Source organism: Lissotriton vulgaris, chromosome 5 (genome assembly GCF_964263255.1).
Source record: "Lissotriton vulgaris chromosome 5, aLisVul1.2, whole genome shotgun sequence".
NCBI lineage: Eukaryota > Metazoa > Chordata > Amphibia > Caudata > Salamandridae > Lissotriton > Lissotriton vulgaris.
This window is the reverse complement of record NC_141693.1, coordinates 284351836-284370463: the sequence shown is the minus strand read 5'-3', so window position 1 is coordinate 284370463 and position 18628 is coordinate 284351836. Positions and strand designations below refer to the sequence as shown.

The 18628-nt window shown below is 48.6% G+C and overlaps 1 protein-coding gene across 2 annotated transcripts in view; it reads right to left on the bottom strand.

Moving 5' to 3' along the window:
* Nucleotides 1-18628, bottom strand: part of CPTP (ceramide-1-phosphate transfer protein) — an 88179-nt gene that overhangs the window by 39871 nt on the left and 29680 nt on the right. Inside the window, exon 2 of one of the 2 annotated variants that reach the window (XM_086921437.1) lies at nucleotides 15088-15197. The gene's annotated coding sequence lies outside the window, so the exon portion shown is untranslated. The remainder of the gene's footprint in view (nucleotides 1-15087; nucleotides 15198-18628) is intronic. The other variant, XM_086921438.1, reaches the window with a different exon arrangement.

Sequence of the window (18628 nt, the reverse complement as noted above, 5' to 3'; positions counted from 1 at the left end):
GGCTTCCGAGCCAATCACAGCACCGAAACCGCCCTCATCGCCGCCACCGATGACATCCGAGCCCTGATGGACAATGGAGAAACAGCGGCCCTCATCCTCCTAGACCTCTCCGCGGCATTCGACACGGTCTGCCACCGCACCCTAGTACGGCGCCTCAGCAACATCGGAATCCAGGACAAGGCGCTGGAATGGATCATCTCCTTCCTCGACGGAAGAACACAGAGAGTCCGCCTACCACCGTACAAGTCAGAGGCCTCCGAAGTCATCTGTGGCGTCCCTCAAGGATCATCTCTGAGCCCCACCCTCTTCAACGTCTACATGAGCCCCCTCGCGGCCATCGTACGCAAACACAACCTCAGCATAATCTCCTACGCCGACGACACCCAGCTGATCCTCTCCCTGACCAACGACCCCACCGCCGCCAGAGCCAACCTGCACGAAGGGATGAAAGAGGTAGCCGAGTGGATGACGACCAGCCGCCTGAAACTGAACTCGGACAAGACGGAGGTCCTCATCCTGGGCCCCTCACCCTCCGCCTGGGACGACTCCTGGTGGCCTCCCGCCCTGGGCACCGCACCCAAACCGACAGACCATGCACGCAACCTGGGCTTCATCCTGGACTCCTCCCTCTCCATGACCAGGCAAGTCAACAACGTCTCCTCGGCGTGCTTCAACATCCTGCGCATGCTACGGAAGATCTTCTGGTGGATCCCCACCGAGACCAGGAAGATCGTCACCCAGGCCCTTGTCACCAGCCGACTGGACTACGGCAACGCCCTCTACGCCGGGACCACCGCCAAGCTCCAGAAGAGACTCCAGCGGATCCAGAACGCCTCAGCCAGACTCATCCTCGACATCCCACGAACCAGTCACATCTCCGGACATCTGAGAGACCTTCACTGGCTCCCCGTCAACAAAAGAATCACCTTCCGCCTCCTCACCCACGCACACAAAGCCCTACACGACCAAGGCCCGAGCTACCTCAACAGCCGAGTCAACTTCTACGCTCCCAAACGCCACCTCCGTTCAGCCAACCACGCCCTCGCCGCCGTCCCCCGCATCCGAAGAGCGACTACAGGAGGAAGGTCCTTCTCCTACCTGGCTGCCAAGACCTGGAACTCCCTCCCTCCCGACCTGCGCCTGACCCAAGACCACCTCTCCTTCAGGAAGAAGCTGAAGACCTGGCTGTTCGAGCAGTAGCGGCACCCCCCCCCCCCTCCCCCCCAGCGCCTTGAGACCCTACGGGTATGTAGCGCGCTTTACAAGTGTCATTGATTGATTGATATGTATGCTTCCTCTAAATGGTTTTAAAGACTTGGAAGGTTTACGATCATTAAGGGACATAAACTTTGTTTTGGCAGTGTTTATTTCTAATCCGTGCGACCGACAGAAATCTCCAAACCGACAGAGTGCCTGCTGGAGGCCACTCGGCGTCTTGGAGACTATCAAAGTGTCGTCCGCAAACATGAGGATTGGGACGCAATTACCTGCCATCACAGGGGCATCAGTGGGGGCCAAGGAGAGGTAGTCCGCCACCCCATTCACGAAGAGTGAGAACAGGGTAGGCGCCATGACGCATCCCTGCCGCACTCCCCGCTCGACTGGGAAGGTTTCCGTAACCTCTCCCATCTGCCCCCACCGGACCCGAGCAAAGTTGTCCTCATGTAGGCGCATAACCAAAGTAAACAACTCTGGGGCAAGGCCCAACCCCTCCAGAACTCGCCAACTGGCACTTTCAAGACCCTGGAAACCAAAACTCAACAAGCAGATAGAATCAGGGCAATACCATCCGCAAAGAATGATACTGGCCTTTCATATTAGTACACCACCACCTATTGAGGTTGTAAGCATATGGAGGCATTTCCAAAAATTATGGATAGACTGCTTACTCACATGTATACTGAATCTGTGAACGAAATCTGCACACATTTATCCAATTGCCGATTTGAAAAGTTATTTTAAAAAAATCGTCACTGCTTTACGGACCAGAGAATTGGAGCACAGTGTGACATCTTAAAAAAAAGGTGTCATTAAAAAGTAGGTTTGAGCTACAGTTCCATATTGGATGCTCTAGGAATAGGATTTACATTTAGACATATAGGATGTCCTAGAGCTCTTTTTGAAGGTCTCAAGACGACGGAAGGGACTGGATTTCCAAGGAGAGTTAGTGTAGTTTGTGAAGTGTAGTTTGTGAAGTCAGGCAAGTGAGGCGTCTTACCACAAAATTGACAATTACTGCACTCTTAATATTTCCAAAATTCCAAAGGATTAAATTATGCATAAACTGTTTTTTTTTTTACACTGAGCCAAAAACTGTTTTGCTTTTTGTAAAGTGGCAGTATATACTTTGACAGATGGATCAGAAAGCCCAGCATGTGGGTTGATCTCCTTAAATACAAGTATATTTGAATGATGAAAATTAATACATTTGTTATTTTAATGACAACAGTGTTTTTATTATATTAATGTATAGAAGGGCATTTTTAAACACAATATTCACTCTCCTGAAGTCTCTTGGAGATGCCTGTTCCATCTTTTGGAGTTTTCAAGGTTCATTAAATCAAACTTTCAAGTAACTAATGAATAGAACAGAACATTACCAACAACAAGGCTCAATAAATGAGGATAATAAAGTCTGTCAAAGTTGGAATTGGTAGGATTCAAAGATGTGACCCAAAGGTTACACATAAACTTGTTTAGCAGTGACCTCAAAAAACTGAGAGGCGTTACCAGATTTAAAGACGGAAAACAGCTTGAAGTGTGTTTTGTAATTTTTTAACTGTAGGTTATACTGCTATGGGGAGCAATTCCGCCTTCTTTATATCCTTTATCTCCTGCCCTTTAGGGCTGCGGAGTAAAAAACAGGACTGTGTGTCAGCCATTCATGTCAGCCACTCAAAAAAATGTAAATCAAAGAGAAGGTCCGAACAGAGAAAAATGCCACACCTTGAGCAGGCATGCGGCCAGACTTGAAGAGGCAAGGCGGGGAAGAAAATGCCCTCAGAACAAGAACAGCTTAAACCACGGATTACATCTGGACAAAGAACGAAATAAGTGAGAATTCCCACAAGTAAAGTAAAAAACAAAGAAAAGTCAGTGCAAGCATTTTTCGTTTCTGATACCATTGTAGAACTCGCGCTGCAAAAAACAGAAGAGGTAAGGAAAGGGATAAGCTTTGATGAATTGTTATTTTATAAACCATTCTTAACACAGAGGGGTGTCGTGGCACTGTGGGGAATGACTAAAGGAGAAAAAATAGACGAGTGATCCTATTTAAACAAGTGTGCTTTTAATGGTTTCGGTAATGTAAAAAAAAAAAAAAAGTTTCGTGGCAGAGACTAATGGAAGTGTATCCTAAGCTTGGGTCCCAGGTAGTAGAAAGATGACCTTCCTACTCTCATAGTGCAGATGTTGGGTACTGAGGATGAGGTAAAGTGTTTTTTTTTTTAGTTACTATAAGGCTAAGGAAAATCAAGAGCACTAGGGGCTAGGAAAAGAATAATCATTGTGATCGGGTAGGTAATGAGATAAGGTAAAGGGTTAGGGTGAGTCTTATTGCCATAGGCTAAAGGGATCAAAAATGGTTACGGATAAACTAGGGGTTGTAAAACATGTTTGTTGTAAATGAAGTAATGGTAGCAAACGTGTTTGTTGTCACTATCCTCCACTGAGACAGATACAGCATTACAAATATTGTTGGGGAACTTGAGGTTTGGGTGTGTTGGGTCAAGGTTATTAGTCATGATGATCTTCTTTGACCGATTAAAGATCCCTAAAAATAGCTAAAGGTTACTCACACGTCACACCCCGTCGTTCTCTGTCTTTAATAAGGAGGACTCTCATCTAATTATAATAATGACCAGTGCTAGGTAAACTGCACGAATACAAACTCAAATTCCACACATTCCTTTCTATTTCAAGGTTTAAAGGGCCTCAAAGTTACACTTAAGGGGGCATAATTCCGTGTGTGCCCCCGGTCGGTCATGCAGAACACTTTTCTTTTTAGGTTCTGCCGCGCTGTGCTTGTGAAATCTATTTTTTTTAATCTTAAAATGGACTTATATCCTGCCTTCACTTTGGATTGGTCCATACACTTGCTATTTCACTTTCCTCCATTTCTATTGGTTGTAGTCTGTTCTGCCTTCTGTGTCTCTCATCAGTTTCCCCTGAACTAATAACTCATTCCCACCCGCAATGGTGGTTCAAACTTTTTTTCTTTTGATTATTGCTGCATATCGTTTACTGTTTACATTTTATTCTCTTTCTCTCAAAACACCTAATATTGCTATATTTTACTACTAAACAGGCAGTCACAATTGCAGTTACTTTGCAGTTTCAAGAGGTTTGATTTAAGTGGTACAACAGCTGCAGTGGCACCAAGGCCAAAAGCTCTAGGGACCCCACTAAACACAGATTATTGCGAAATCTTAGTACTATGCAGTCACAAGTGCAGTTATCTGGCAGGCACTAGGGTCATGATTACAATGGTGCAGCAAGTACAGTGACACCGGAACCAAAAGCTCCAGGCCAGGGGGCTCCAACCTTTTCTGTAATGAGTGCTACTTCTGATCAGTGAACATCATCAGAAGCTACTGAAGGCCAAGTTACTAGCACATTGTTACCCAACACCCCCGTGCCAAGCTTCATTGACTTTAAACCTAATGTCCATGGACCCCAATACTATGGTTTGAACAAAAGACTGAGACTAGGGGTACTATGATAGGGCTGACATGCGAGTCTGTGAGTGCATAGTCTGTGATGATATATTTAAATGTGTGTGAATGACTGGGATATAGGAGTATGGGTGACCGAGAGCCTGTGTCATATGTAATTGTGGCACAGGACATACCTTTTGCCATATGTGGCACTGTTACATTTATGACACAAATATACACATCCTTGTTTTTTAAATGGTGGAAATTTAAAGTGCAGAAAAATGTTCTGCCAAAATGTTCATAATAAGGAGCGTTTTTTTCTGCACTCTAAACTTCTACCATTAAAAAAAATAACTGTATTTTTCTGTTTTAAATATAGTACTGTGTCTATCGGCGACTGGGAGCAAGATGCCTGCTGTGTGTGAATGTGACACTCTGAAAAGGGAGTAAATGAAAATGAACAGTCAACTTGCTCATTAAGTTAACACTTCATTTTAATTTTGTCTCATTTAAAATCATTCAGAAACATCATTTTGTTCTCATTCTCCCCTATTGAGTTTAGAACGTCTTTTATTTAAGATTTAAATACCTCAGTGCTTTAGGTCCTAACCTTTGTGACCAACATGTGTCATACATCTGAGTGGAGCACTGATCATTATCAGACTGTTCTATCTGCAGCATGATAATAATGTAAGATAAACTTAGGCTTTCCTTAACTTTACAAGGAAAACGCAACACTTATTTCCTGCAACTCTTAGTTAAAAATGAACTCGAGGTAGGGAGCTACTCTGAAGGCTTTTGCGAGCTACTGATAGCTCTTGAGCGACTGGTTGGAGACACCTGCTCTAGGCACACTACTAAACACCTAATGGTTACATTTTACTACTAACCAGTCAGTCACAAGTGCAATTACATTGCAGGCGCTAGGGTCATGATTGAAATGGTGCAGCAGGTGCAGTTAAAGTGGGGCCCAAAGCTCTAGGAACCACTCTAAACACCAAATATTGCTATATTTTACTACTAAACAGGCTAAATGTAGCATTTTAAAACTAAACAGGCAGTCACAATTGCAGTTACCTTGCAGTCGAAAGGGGCATGATTTGAAAGGTGCTGCAGGTGTAGTGGCGCTATGGTTGAAAGCTCTAGGGACCACTCTAAACACAGATTATTGCTAATTTTGTCTACTGAAAAGGCAGTTACATGTGCAGTTAACTAGCAAGCACTAGGGTCTTGATTTCAATAGTGCAGCAGGTGCAATGGCACCAGGGCCAAAAGTTGTCAGAACTGCTCCAAACACCAAATATTACCAAATTTAACTCCATAATAGGCAGGCACAAGTGCAGTTATCTTGCAGGCACTAGGGTCATGATGTGAATGGTGCAGCAGTTGCGGTGGCACTGGGCCCAAAAGTGTGGAACTTTATTTCTTACGATAAGGCTGCACACTGTTTACTGTTTACCAATACTTGCCTTCCCCTGACTGCACACATTTAAAACATGCTTGTTTAGCTCTGCTTTAGTGGGTAGAACTTTTAACGGATTTTCACATTCTTTATGATATTACTCCGCTAATTAAATTGCCTTTTTTGTCTGTGTCATGAGTTTGTCGCAAATGTAAACCAAATTCTCTATGCCATGTGTTTGTTGTTGGCGTATTATGAAGCTTAAACCTGAATGAAGTAATTGCAGTGCTTCACATCAGCACACTCTGTGGTGCTCTGAAGGGATGTTTTAACCTCCTTTACCCATTGGGACAGTTTCGGTATAACATTACAGCACTAGACAACAGCAGCAGTCTTTAATTGTAAACACGGTTATGTGCCTGTTCTAAAAGTATTCCTCAAGTTTTGTGATTGCAGCCTGTTGCTTCATCAGGCTGGGAAGGGAGGCTGTATTGTTTCAAGAGCAGTGAATTTGAAAATTCCAGCTGCTGGGCATTATTGTCGCATTGCATCAATGCTTATCTTTGTGAGCAAGCATGTTTGGTGACTGCATGAAATTTGTGCTGCTGTTCTTTTTTCAGAAGGTATTATTTTGGCATACTTTAAAAAAAAAGTTTTCTTCTTCTTTGGTGGGAGTTCTCCACATTTTTAGCACGGATCTTTTAGCTTAGTAAGCATGTAGGTGGTAAGATCAGCTTTTTTTCGGTTTGGCCTTTACTGTGTAGCTTGGATTGTTCTAGCACCAAAACATGTTATATTGTTTGCTGCATTTTCCGTTGGTATGTCAATAAGGAATGTGGCAATTTGCCGATACTCTGTAAACTGAAGCAGGAGTTATTTCCTAATAGTGAGATGTTTTCCGTTTATCTTCACAGGGATGTAAAATGCATTCATATTTATTTGCATACTTTTAACACGTGGTATTTTAGCTTAATAATTGCTAAAAAGGGTTTGAGATCTGCAAAGTAATTTAAAAAGCCTCCTTTATTTTTGTGGTTATATTATGTAAAGAACATTAACTGCACATTCTTAACACAGGCAAATGCTTTGTCTAATGTAACTCGCTTTGCACCTGGTATTTTTTTTTTCACAACCAATTTTATTGAGCATAAGAGTATCAAGGATGTGGTATCTTCACACACCAGGATCACCACAACAGTATCAATGCAATGATGACATATATAGCAATGAATGCAGCAAGTGCCAATGAAGCTCAGCTTTAAAGATGCCCTAGCAGCCTACCCAAACCCCAACTACACCCCCCCCCCGTACCAAACACCCCCCCCACCACACGTGTACAGAAAGCAACACATAAAAGAGGCACAAAGAAGATGCAGGTATAGCGCAGCCAGGGCTGTGCCACTCGAGGCCAGGATTGTCACCGCGATCAAATGTCCTCCTCCTGCTCTGCTGGGGGATCCAAGGATAGGCCACGGTAGTCGGCCCACCGCTTCCAGATCTTGAAATGTTTGCGTGGGCATCCCCGCGCCTCAAAGACTGGTTTTTCAAGGCCCATGAAATAGTCTAACCCAGCCTTCCATGCAGACAGAGGGGGGGCCCTCACAGACTTCCATGCCCGAGCCAGGTCACGCTTGGCCACCACCAGACCCAGGAGCAGCAGATGGCGCTTATACACGTTGCCCCCCACCCGTTCCATGACATGCAGCAGGCCTAGCCGATGGGTACGAGGAAGATCCCAACCCAGGACCTCAGCCAGGCAACTCCACACGCCCCTCCAGAATCCAGCCAGGCGACCACACGACCACACCGTATGTATCAGGGAGCCAGGCACTTCCCCACAGCGCAGGCACTCCGGTGACGCAACCAAGCCAGCCTTCCACAGACGTTCACGTGTATAATAGGCACGGTGCAAGTATTTGAATTGTATCAGGCGGAGCCGAACCGCAATAGCGGTGCCGCGCGGGGACTCCAGCGCCTCCCTCCAATCGTCCACCTCCCACGCCTCCCGAAGGGAGCAGAGAGTGGAGGAGCAGTGAATAACAAGTGACTGATAGACCCTAGAGACCTTCTTGTCACCCAAGTCCCCCATAAACACTTTCGCCTCTAGCGGGCTGAATTCCGGCAGGGAGTCAAGACCGGCAATGCTCGGGGCAAGGGCATGCCGCAGCTGGAGGTAGCGGAAGAACTGGGACTGAGGCATCTGGAACTCCACGCGGAGTTCTTCAAAGGACTTGAGGGTGGTGCCCGACACGACCTGGCCCAGTTGCGTAATTCCAATAGCCTCCCAACCCTCAAACCCGGCCAGGGCCGCCAGTTCCGGGAGCATGCCATTGTGCCACAGCGGCGTTTCAGCTGTTAATTTGCCCCACCAACCCATGCGGCGCAGAGATTGCCGCCACACCGTAAATACCACCTTAGTGACCGACGGCAACCCACGGCGTATACGAGCCGAATAGAGAATAGTGTGGAGTGTGCGATCTCCCATGAGAAGTCTCTCCAGGGCATAGGCCGGGTCACTCCTATCTCCATACCACCATTCATTGAGGACGAGTAGGTGCGACGCTTGGTAGTAGGAGAGGAGGTCGGATGTGGCCAAACCACCACAGTACGTGGACAGAAAGCACGTCCTCAAGGCTACCCTGGCTGCACCGCCATCCCACAGGAAACGGCTCAGCACAGAGTTCACCTGGCGGAACCACTCCATGCCAATAGGGTGCGGGAAGTTTTGGAGTTGTACAGTAGCCTCGGCAGTGCCACCATCTTAAAGATGGCCGACCTCCCAAATATCGTGAGGGGCATCCTGGACCAGGTTTTAACATCTGACTGGACCCGTTCCCACACCGGCAAGACGCTGCGCGTCCAGGCCACTGCCCGCGAGGTCGAGAGGAAGACGCCCAGATACTTCAGGCCATCCGTCGCCACACGCAAGTCGGCGGCCCATGGGTCGGCAACTACACCGCCACCTAAGAGCCACAGGGTCGATTTAGTCAGGTTAAGGTGAAGCCCAGAGACCTCGCCAAACCCCCGCATGATCTCCAAAACCCGGGGACCCGAGCGCCGCAGATCAGTGAGAAACAGGAGGACGTCGTCTGCATATAGTGCAATCCTGTCCGCCCGGTTGTCGTTCCAGACAAAGCCACGTAGGTGAGCGTCTGTCCGTATTCGCAACGCCAGGGGCTCCATGGCCAGGGCGAATAAGTAGGGGGACAGCGGGCAACCCTGTCGGGTACCCCGTCCGATTTGGAAGCGCCCAGAGACCGCGCCGGCCACGCGGACCAACACCGTGACATTCGTATAGAGGAGTCGAATATACGACAGGAAGACAGGCCCTAGGTTGAGGCGGGCCAGCAAAGTGAACAAATACGCCCAGCTCACTGAATCAAAGGCTCGGTCCATGTCTGCAAGAAGGAGTGCGGCTTGTTCATCCCTAGCACCCATGGCGTCGACCGCCGCCTGCGCCCGCCGGATATTATGCCTGGTGGCCCTGCGCGGCATGAACCCGGCCTGGTCAGGGTGGACCAGGTCGGCAATGTGGGGCAAGAGGCGGTTCGCCAGGGCCTTCGCCAAGATCTTGGCCTCAATGTTGAGAAGGGAGATCGGCCTGTAAGAGTCGTGCCGGTCCGGCGCCCTGCCCGGCTTCAAAAATACCACTATCTCGGCGTGAGGCCAGTCTGGTGGCAGCTCGCCCCTAGTCCGCGCCGCCTCCAGGGCACTGCGAAAGTGGGGTCCCAACTGGACGTGGAACTTTTTATAAAATTCGCTAGGATAGCCGCTCGGGCCGGGCGCCTTCCCAGTATTCAATTGGCCAAGGGCCTCCCCGAGTTCCTCAGATGTAAGCGGGGCCTCCAAGGCGGTTCTAGTCTCATCAGGGACTGCCTGCGGGAGCAGGTCGTCCAGGTATGACGCAATCTCGCCCTCCATCAAAGGGTCACGAGGAGCGTATTGTGCCTCGTAGTAGCGGGCAAAGCTAGCCGCCAGCAGACTCGGGTCGGTCACGACCGAGCCGTCATCCGCCGTGAGACCGGGGAGCTCCAGGGGCTGGAAAGTTGCCTGGCAAAGCCTATGCAACATGGTGCAGGACTTATCGCCCCACTGGTACACCCTGCTGCGCGTGGAGAGCCACGCCTGTCGGGCCTCCTCGTATAGGACCGAAGCGTATGTTTGTTGGGCCTGCAGGAGCTGCCGCACAACGCCCTCGTCACCCCCAAGCCGACCACGCTGCTCCAGCTCCTCTACGCGGGCTGCGGCGGTCACAATGGCTTCCCGACGTTTCCGCCGAGCAGCCGCACACCAAGTTATATCGATGCCCCGAAGCGTAGGCTTCAGCGCCTCCCACACAACCATTGCATCAACACCCCCCACCAGGTTCTCGCGCCAGAAGTGATCAATCGCCTCGCGTAAATGCGTCACGTACTCCAGCCGCTGCAGCTGCCAGGCGGACATACGCCAGCGGAAGGGTTGTCGTTTGGAAGGGAGGGTCACGGTGGCCAAGACAGGGGAATGATCCGAGAGGCCCCTGGGGAGTATTGCGGCATCCCTGACACGACTCAGACAGGCACCCGGCACAAACAAATAATCAAGCCTCGAGAAGGACCCATGCACCGCCGATACATACGTGAAGGCCCGCACTGCGGGATGAAAATGCTGCCATACATCAATCCAGCCCAGGCCACGCACAGTCGCACACAATCTGGTGGGAGCAGCCGCGGGGGGGGGGTCAGACACTACAGGAGCTCGTCTCAGGCGGTCCAGGCCCACATCCATGACCTCGTTCCAGTCGCCCCCCACCATGGTCAAGACCTCCAGGATCTCGTCCCACAGCGCAAACAGCCGCTCAGATAATGCCCACTGCAGGGGGGGAGGGGCGTATACACTCCCAAAGACCACCGGCTCGGAGCCCAGCAGGCCCTTGATAAAGACAAATCTGCCCTGGGGATCAATCCATTGCTACTCGTGAACATAAGCCACCCTACGGTGTACCAATATGGCCACCCCCCGCGACCCCCTCGTAAAGCCAGCATGGTAAACCTGTTGATACCCAAACCTCTGGAGGCTAAGGTCCTTGGAGCCCAGCATGTGAGTCTCCTGGAGCAGAAGCACGTCCACCATCTCCCTCTTCCCCCACTGCAGCACAGCCCCACGCTTGATCTTATCCAGGATACCCCGCACATTCCATGTCACCACCCGCAGCGTCTTTGGAGAAGACATAGTCACGGTATCAGCCATTATCGACACACAGTCCAGAATCCGGCCTCCCCTCCCACCCTGGCGCAACCCGCAGATCAACCAAAATCAAAACCTCAGACACGTGTGGTCCCACCCCTCCAGCCCGCGAACTCAGCAACCCCCCCTCCAACCCAGAACCCCCCCAACATTTGCAACACCAGAACTCTCCCCCACACCCCACACCCACCACCCACCACCCCAATACCTCAGAAAACGTTGAAGTATCTGTCGCGGCATGGAGAGACCCGGGTCCAGAACAGAGGACCCAGGGCCCGCCATACCAATGGATCCCAACAACCCCATCATGTCACACACACCACCCCCCCAACAACACTCACATCCGTGAGGGTCTGAGGCCCACAAACAGTACCCCCCGAGCCCCACTGCGTCCCATGGCAATAACTGGAGTCCTCACATGGGAACCGACCGGCATCTCAAGGACAGAATGAAACAGTCTCACCGGCCAAAGCAGAGCAGTTCAGTAGGCAGCATACAGAGTGTGTTCAGTCCCGGCAATGTTCAGCTGCCCGCATCGGAGTGCTCCGAGTCCCTGGCACCACCCGACCGCGATGCACTGGCCGAAGCCGACCTCTTCTTGGAGCGAGACCGCCGATGGCGGCCCTTCTTGTTCGGGCGATCCGTCCGCTCCGGCGACGATCCCTAGGACCTGCCCGGGTCCAGCCCCGGCTCGGCGTGAGGCCTGAGTCGCACCGCCTCGTCGGTCCAGCGGAACACCTCCTCCGGTGAATCGAAGAAATGGGTCCGGGACTGATATATCACCCGCAGGCGGGCCGGATACAGGAGAGAGTATTGGAGCTTGAGGCCCCGTAGCTTAGCCTTAGCGTCCATGAAGGATTGCCTCTGCTGCTGTACCATCTTCGTGTAGTCCGGGAAAATCATGATAGTATGATTCTCGAAGGCGAGTGAGCCCTTGTTCCTCGCCTCCCGCAGGATAGCATCCCGGTCATGATAATTCAGCAGCCGGGCTATGACAGGTCGTGGGCGCTCACCCTCCGGCGGCCGCTGGGTCAGGGCCCTGTGGGCCCTCTCAATCACGAAGCATGTAGACAGTGCCCCTTCGGGAAGCCAGCTTTCCAGCCACTCAGTCAAGAACCGCTCCATATTGTCCTTCTCGCACCGCTCCGGAAAGCCAATGAAGCGGAGGTTGTTGCGCCGCGCGCGCCCTTCTGCATCCTCCACGCGGGCCGCCAGTGTCTTTTGGATGCTCTCCACCTCTGCCAACCGTTTCTTTAGGCCACCAATGTCCGCATCGGTCGCTGTGATGCGGGTCTCAGCCCCAGTGATCCACTCCACCGCGTTGCGGAGGTCCTGGCGCAGGAGCGTGACATCTGCCCCAACTGCCCCAATTTTGGCATCAAGCATGTCCCGGGATTGGGTGATGGCCGCCAGAATAGCCGCATTGTCCGGCCCATGGCCACCGCTGCCACCGGCCGCCCCCGCGCCGCCGCTCGGCCCAGTGAATTTGTCGATGGGGCCATGTTTAGGCGGGCCACCTCCTCTGTCCCTGGTCATGGCACACGCTGGGCAGGGCGGACACCACCCCTGAGCTGTCGGGCACTGTCACAAGTCTTGGATGGGACGGACCAGACGAGGCCTCAGAGGAGAACGTGGGCCGGCCTCCCAAATCCGGCGTCGCGAAAATCGAGGTCCCGGCGCCACCCAGGCGGGACAGGCCTCACCCGCACTCGTCACCACGAGCGGCTGTCCAAAGTACAGGAAGAGGCAGCGGCGCCGCGATCTGTGGGCAACCGAGCCCAGCGGGCCGGGCCAGGAGAGGCAGATCGGATGCCACCACCGTTCGCCAGGCCGTCGCCGGCTGCCTCAGGGCTCAAGGATCCCAGTCTCCAGGCCGTCACGGGGCCACGCCTCGCCGTCACCGCTCGCTGGTCACACAGGGGAAGAGCCGATGATTAGGAGCGAGTGGCACTGTCCCAATCTCCAGGTGATCGCAGCCAGAAAGATGAGCCCAGGTCGGCGCAGCGGGTGCCACCCTCACCCGTCAGATCGCAACTGCCACCATGCGTCGCGAAACTCGAGGACCCCGGTCTCCGGCCGGCCACCAGGCCGCACTGCGCCGCCGCCTCTCTCCGATCACAGGAAGGGAAGAAATGCAGGATCGACACACCAACGTAGACAGGAGACTTCCCCAGATCGAAATCAAACACTGGGTATCAACAGCGGGCTCGGGGGTCAGGATAAATGATCGGATTAAGTCCGGGCCGGCGGGAGCTCTACAAGGCTGCGACCGCCATCTTCGCCCGCCAAGCCACGCCCTTGCACCTGGTATTTTAGCTTAATAATTTATGTAAAGGGTTTGAGTTGTTCAAAGTAATTTAAACATCCTCCTGTATTTTCATTGTTATATAATACAAAGAACACCAACTGCACATTCTTAAAACAGGCAAAGTTCAGTTATCTAGCAGTCACTAGGGTCATGATTTCAGTGATGCAGCAGGTGTACTGGCACGGAGACTTATTATAATAAATGCCTTTAAAAAAATACAGTATCTGTTAAAACATACAAACTTCAAAGTAATAGCACAATAATCGAAAATGTCACAGTGCACTGTTTAAATAAAGAAAACTCGTAAACCTTAAGCAACACAATGACGATGCAAGTGCAAATATTTACTATATGCTCATTATTGTTTCAGAGTTTATGTTCACATTTTTCCGAAATAATAAAAAAATGTGCAGTGTAAAATAAAAAAATAAAAACTTTGTAAGAGAAATCTGTAATAATAAAAATAAAAAGTGCCCATTTTAATATAACAATTTCACTTTCAGTGTGATTCTTTCACGAATATATTGCACAACTGCTCATTTGAAAAATGGAAAGATAATTTTAATGTGTTTATCTTAACAATGGACAATAATCAAACAACACCTTTTCATCTAGTTTTCGTAACGTTGTTTTTTAGGATTTGCAAAAAACAGAGCTTACACGGTGCTGCTTGTATTTTTTTTCATCCACTCTTTATCCATTCTCCCCACAGCCTCACCACTTTCAAGCCTGGTTATGAGGCACATGTTTTTATTTTATTTTTGTGCTCCACAATTTACCTAAGTTCACTACTTTATAATACCACTAGTAACAGCACAATATATTGCCTTTTTGTACATAAACAAGTCATAACACTTAAAATGACTTTCTGTAACTTATATTGTACAACTACTCAGCAAGCTTCAACCTACAACAAAAAAGTGTATTAATAATCACATAGGCAACACCTAATGCATTTACCAAATCTTGTTTATCATTGTGAACACTTTTGGAGTGGACAGGCCCTGCAATCATGGTGATCTTTTTCCCCTAAGAGGGAGAATCATCTACCTTTCATTTTCGTAAAATAGAAATATTTCAAACTTTACATTAGCTACAGGCTGCCACATACTCCTTTGCTTACTGGTAGTCTATTTAATATAACTGCATTAAATACTCAAAAGGAACATGGCGGGAAGCATAGGAGTACATGGCCACGGACCGACAAGTACTGCCTGATCAAGAAATAAAATAAATAAAACAAAGCGCAATGCTCCGACGCTGCAGAGCTAGGGAAAAATATCTGGAGAGTCTTCTAAATAACTCATCCTTTATTCATCGTTCGAGGTGGCAAAAGGTTGAATACTACTGGAGATTCGTCAAAATCATGTAATTCCTGGAAAAAGACAGGGCAGGCCTTATACAACCTCTTACAAGGATTCAGCTCAGGTCTAAGAATGATCATACACATGGCACACTTCATATCGCAAGTGACTCTCATTCAACTCAGTGGTACTCACTTTCTTAACTTATGAAGGAGGAATGAGATCAGCTCAAATTCGGATATGTAACCTGCAGTTCACACAATGATCTCTGCAACAGGTGCTCAACAAACTGAGCTGTTCTACTGCTTCAGACGAGAACGTGGAGAGAAGAAAGTAGGAATGAAAATATTTTAACAGTTAGTCAATATGGCGCCGATGTACATACTACAGTTAAGTTTAAAACAAATTGGTAAATATATAATTATAACACAAATACCAGCAGTAAATATACCAGATCAAACCTTTGGTATTGATTTTCAACAATGATATTGTATATGTGGGGTAGATTGTGAATGGGTCATCTGTTAAATTTTGATCTGCTATAATTTGAAGAGTTCAAACAACACTTTAGACAACATTTTCAAGTCCAGAGGAAATCATTGCAGATGGTCCAGCGAAGGAAAACAGTAGATAACACATTCCACGAGTAAAGAGGAGTCAGCCTTTGCCCCGTTTTTTCTACTTCAGTTCTGACTTGCATGTCTACAAAAAGTGTTATACGTGTCCCTCAACAACTTCAGCACCTAAGTATAACCATCTCAGATAATGGTGTATGGAATCCACAGCTAAGTGCAAAATGATTGCTTATTAATATAAATGAATGTATTTCTCATCCAATAAGCCCTCCATAAATAGTTGGTTGAAGTAAACTGGGGCTGGGAATACGCCATACTAAGGTATTTCAAGTAGGCCAATCTAATGTTTCGTGATAGGAGGATGTTGAAAATAAAGCTATGGACAGGAATATGAAAGTGGTCACGCCATGATGGAGCAGGATTAATTAGTGTGCACAGAGCAATGCTACAATATAGAAAAGATGTGTGAAAACGCATTCAAGCCTTTAGTTTACACTTTACGGAAAAACATACCATAATACATGTAGTATTTAGCATACACTAAACCATAGAATGTGTACGGGACAAAAATGGCACTTCGGACGGCTCGGTTAGGTCTATATGCTGCTTGAGGGTACTCAAGTGTCATTTACAAAAATACTGCTCCACTGGGTGTAGCGTTTCTACTATTAACTCAGTTAGGGCGATATTTCTCTGTAAAGGATTGTGAGGATAAAATATTTTGGTAGGCTGATATTTATGCAACGATATTCTAGTAGCATATCTTCCTTACTACCAGAAAGGTAATGCAATTTTTCAGAGGGTATTCGAATTGTCATGAACAACATGAGATAAAGAACAATACGGCAACCCCATATCATCGTAAGAATGAGAGAAAAGAGCAGACGTGAACCCATTAGCCCACCCATTGGCGGAACTTCATCATCTGGGTTGAAGCAACACCAGCCTGGTGTCTACTAGGTGTCTCACCATGAAGGAAATGTGAGTACAGCGACTAGTATACAGTACACCAGTGATGGAAAGTTGGGTAATAGTGTCTAAAGGGCTGTGGGAAGTGAAAGAAAGTTGCAGTGTAGAAAGCAAATGTGCTATAAAGAAAGTGGTGAAATAAAATTGACTAGCATGTTGCCTAATAAACCGAGTGTGAATGGATGTAAGCATATATTACCATTTATAGATGGATCAATCGGTCGACATGTTTCAGCCTAGGAAGGCTTTCTTCAGGACCTAACAAGACACTACTGCAACTGTGATAATAAGGATCAAGGTACGTACCATGCCAGAGACATGACCCTACCAGTCTCTTGTGGGTGAATTGGTAGGAGATGAAGTCATGGTATTCTAAGATCATCTGTTCCCGCACTTTGGCTGGGAGATGGCCTCACTTCGCCTGGCACTCGCTCAGGACAATGAGGCCCCGCTCTGTCCATCGGACAGAGCGGGATCGAGGGAATCGAGGTACCGACGGACAACCCAGGCTCTGGGATGAAAGGAATCGTAAGAGAGCAAGGAATTCCTATCTGTGGGCTTTTGATGTACACAGGTGTTAATGGTGCCCATGCTGTATTCAATGTCAAGGTCAAGGTACACTGCCTTGTGTCTGTCATATGTCCAAGTGAACTTGAGGTTCTCATCTTGTGTATTCAGCCAGTTAAGGAATTCCAACAGGAGTTCCTCCGTTCCTGACCAGATGCATAGCACGTCATCTATATATCTCTTCCAGAGCCGGATCTGGCTCTGGAAGGGGTTGTTGTTATGATAGATGACGTGCTCCTCGAACTGTCCAACATAGATACAAGCTATGCTGGGTGCCATTGTAGCCCCCATAGATGTACCAGACACCTGGAGATAGAGCTGGTCTTTATAGCAAAAATAGTTCTTAGTAAGGGCTAACTCAATACACTGCAGTACGAATGTCTGGGTTGTATCATAGAACCATTCCTGGTTGCCCAAGGCGCGGGCTGCTGCCACCAGCACCGCGTCCTGGGGAATACAGGTGTACAAAGATTCGATGTCAATGGTGACAAAGAACTCATTTGTATGGTCATACTGGATGTCTTCAAGTACATTTAAAATGTCAGTCGTGTCTTTGACAAATGACTTTTGGTTGACCACAGACTCTCTAAGAAAGTAATCCGCGTATTGGGATAGTGGTTCCAGAATAGATTGGATACCCGCCAAGATTGGGCGCCCAGGAGGTGGACGAGTGGGCTTGTGGATTTTTGGTAGGATGTAAAACGACGGAGTCCTAGGGTTAGTATTTACAAGGAACTCCGCCTCTTTAACCGAAATCCACTTTCTTTCCTTAGCTACTCCGACCATGTCGCGGATGGTTTTTGACAATTCTTCCACCGGATCTTTATTGAGTGGTACATAGTTGGTTCTGACACTCAGGAGGCGTAGTACTTCAGCCTCATAATCAGTAGTATTGAGAAGGACAATGGCTCCGCCCTTGTCCGCCGATTTTATAGTCAGCATATGGTTATTTTGGAGACTTTTGACTGCTTCGCAGTCTTCCTTCGTCATATTTTTGTGGTGAAACGGTCTCTGAGTATGTTCTATTTTTTCTATGTCCTGCAGGACAAGCGGCTCAAAGACCACTATTTCTGGACCCACCGCCGAAGAGGGTGGGCAGAAAGTGGATGGTTTTCTCAAATTGGAAGTATAGGTGATGTGCTTAATTTTCCTCATTGTTTCCTGGAATTCAATCCTACATTTAAATGCGTCATGAGTAGGAGTAGGAATGAAACCCAAACCTTTATTCAGTACTCTTTTCTCTTTGTCTGTCAGGACATGATCAGAGAGATTGACTACTATGTTCCCGCTTACTTCTGGGTCCTGCCTCTGCTGCGGGTCAACCTGGGCGAGAACGTCTGCCATTGCTGGCGTTGCTGGTTCGGCTGGTTGGTGTGGTTTCCTCTGCCTCTTCCACCTCCTTGACCTCCTCCACGGTTGGTTGTTCTTTGGCCTTGGGCTAAAAAAGACCTAAGAAGTGCCCCCAAGTCCTCACTGTTTTGATTCTGTTGTTGGAATCTCACCCGATTACCTTGAGGTGTTTCTTCCTCGTCCTCACTGGACGTGTTATCGAAGGTCCACTGGTTGGGGGTCCGTCTTGGTTGTTGTCTGCCCCCTCGGCCCCTCTGTCTTCCTCCAAACGACTG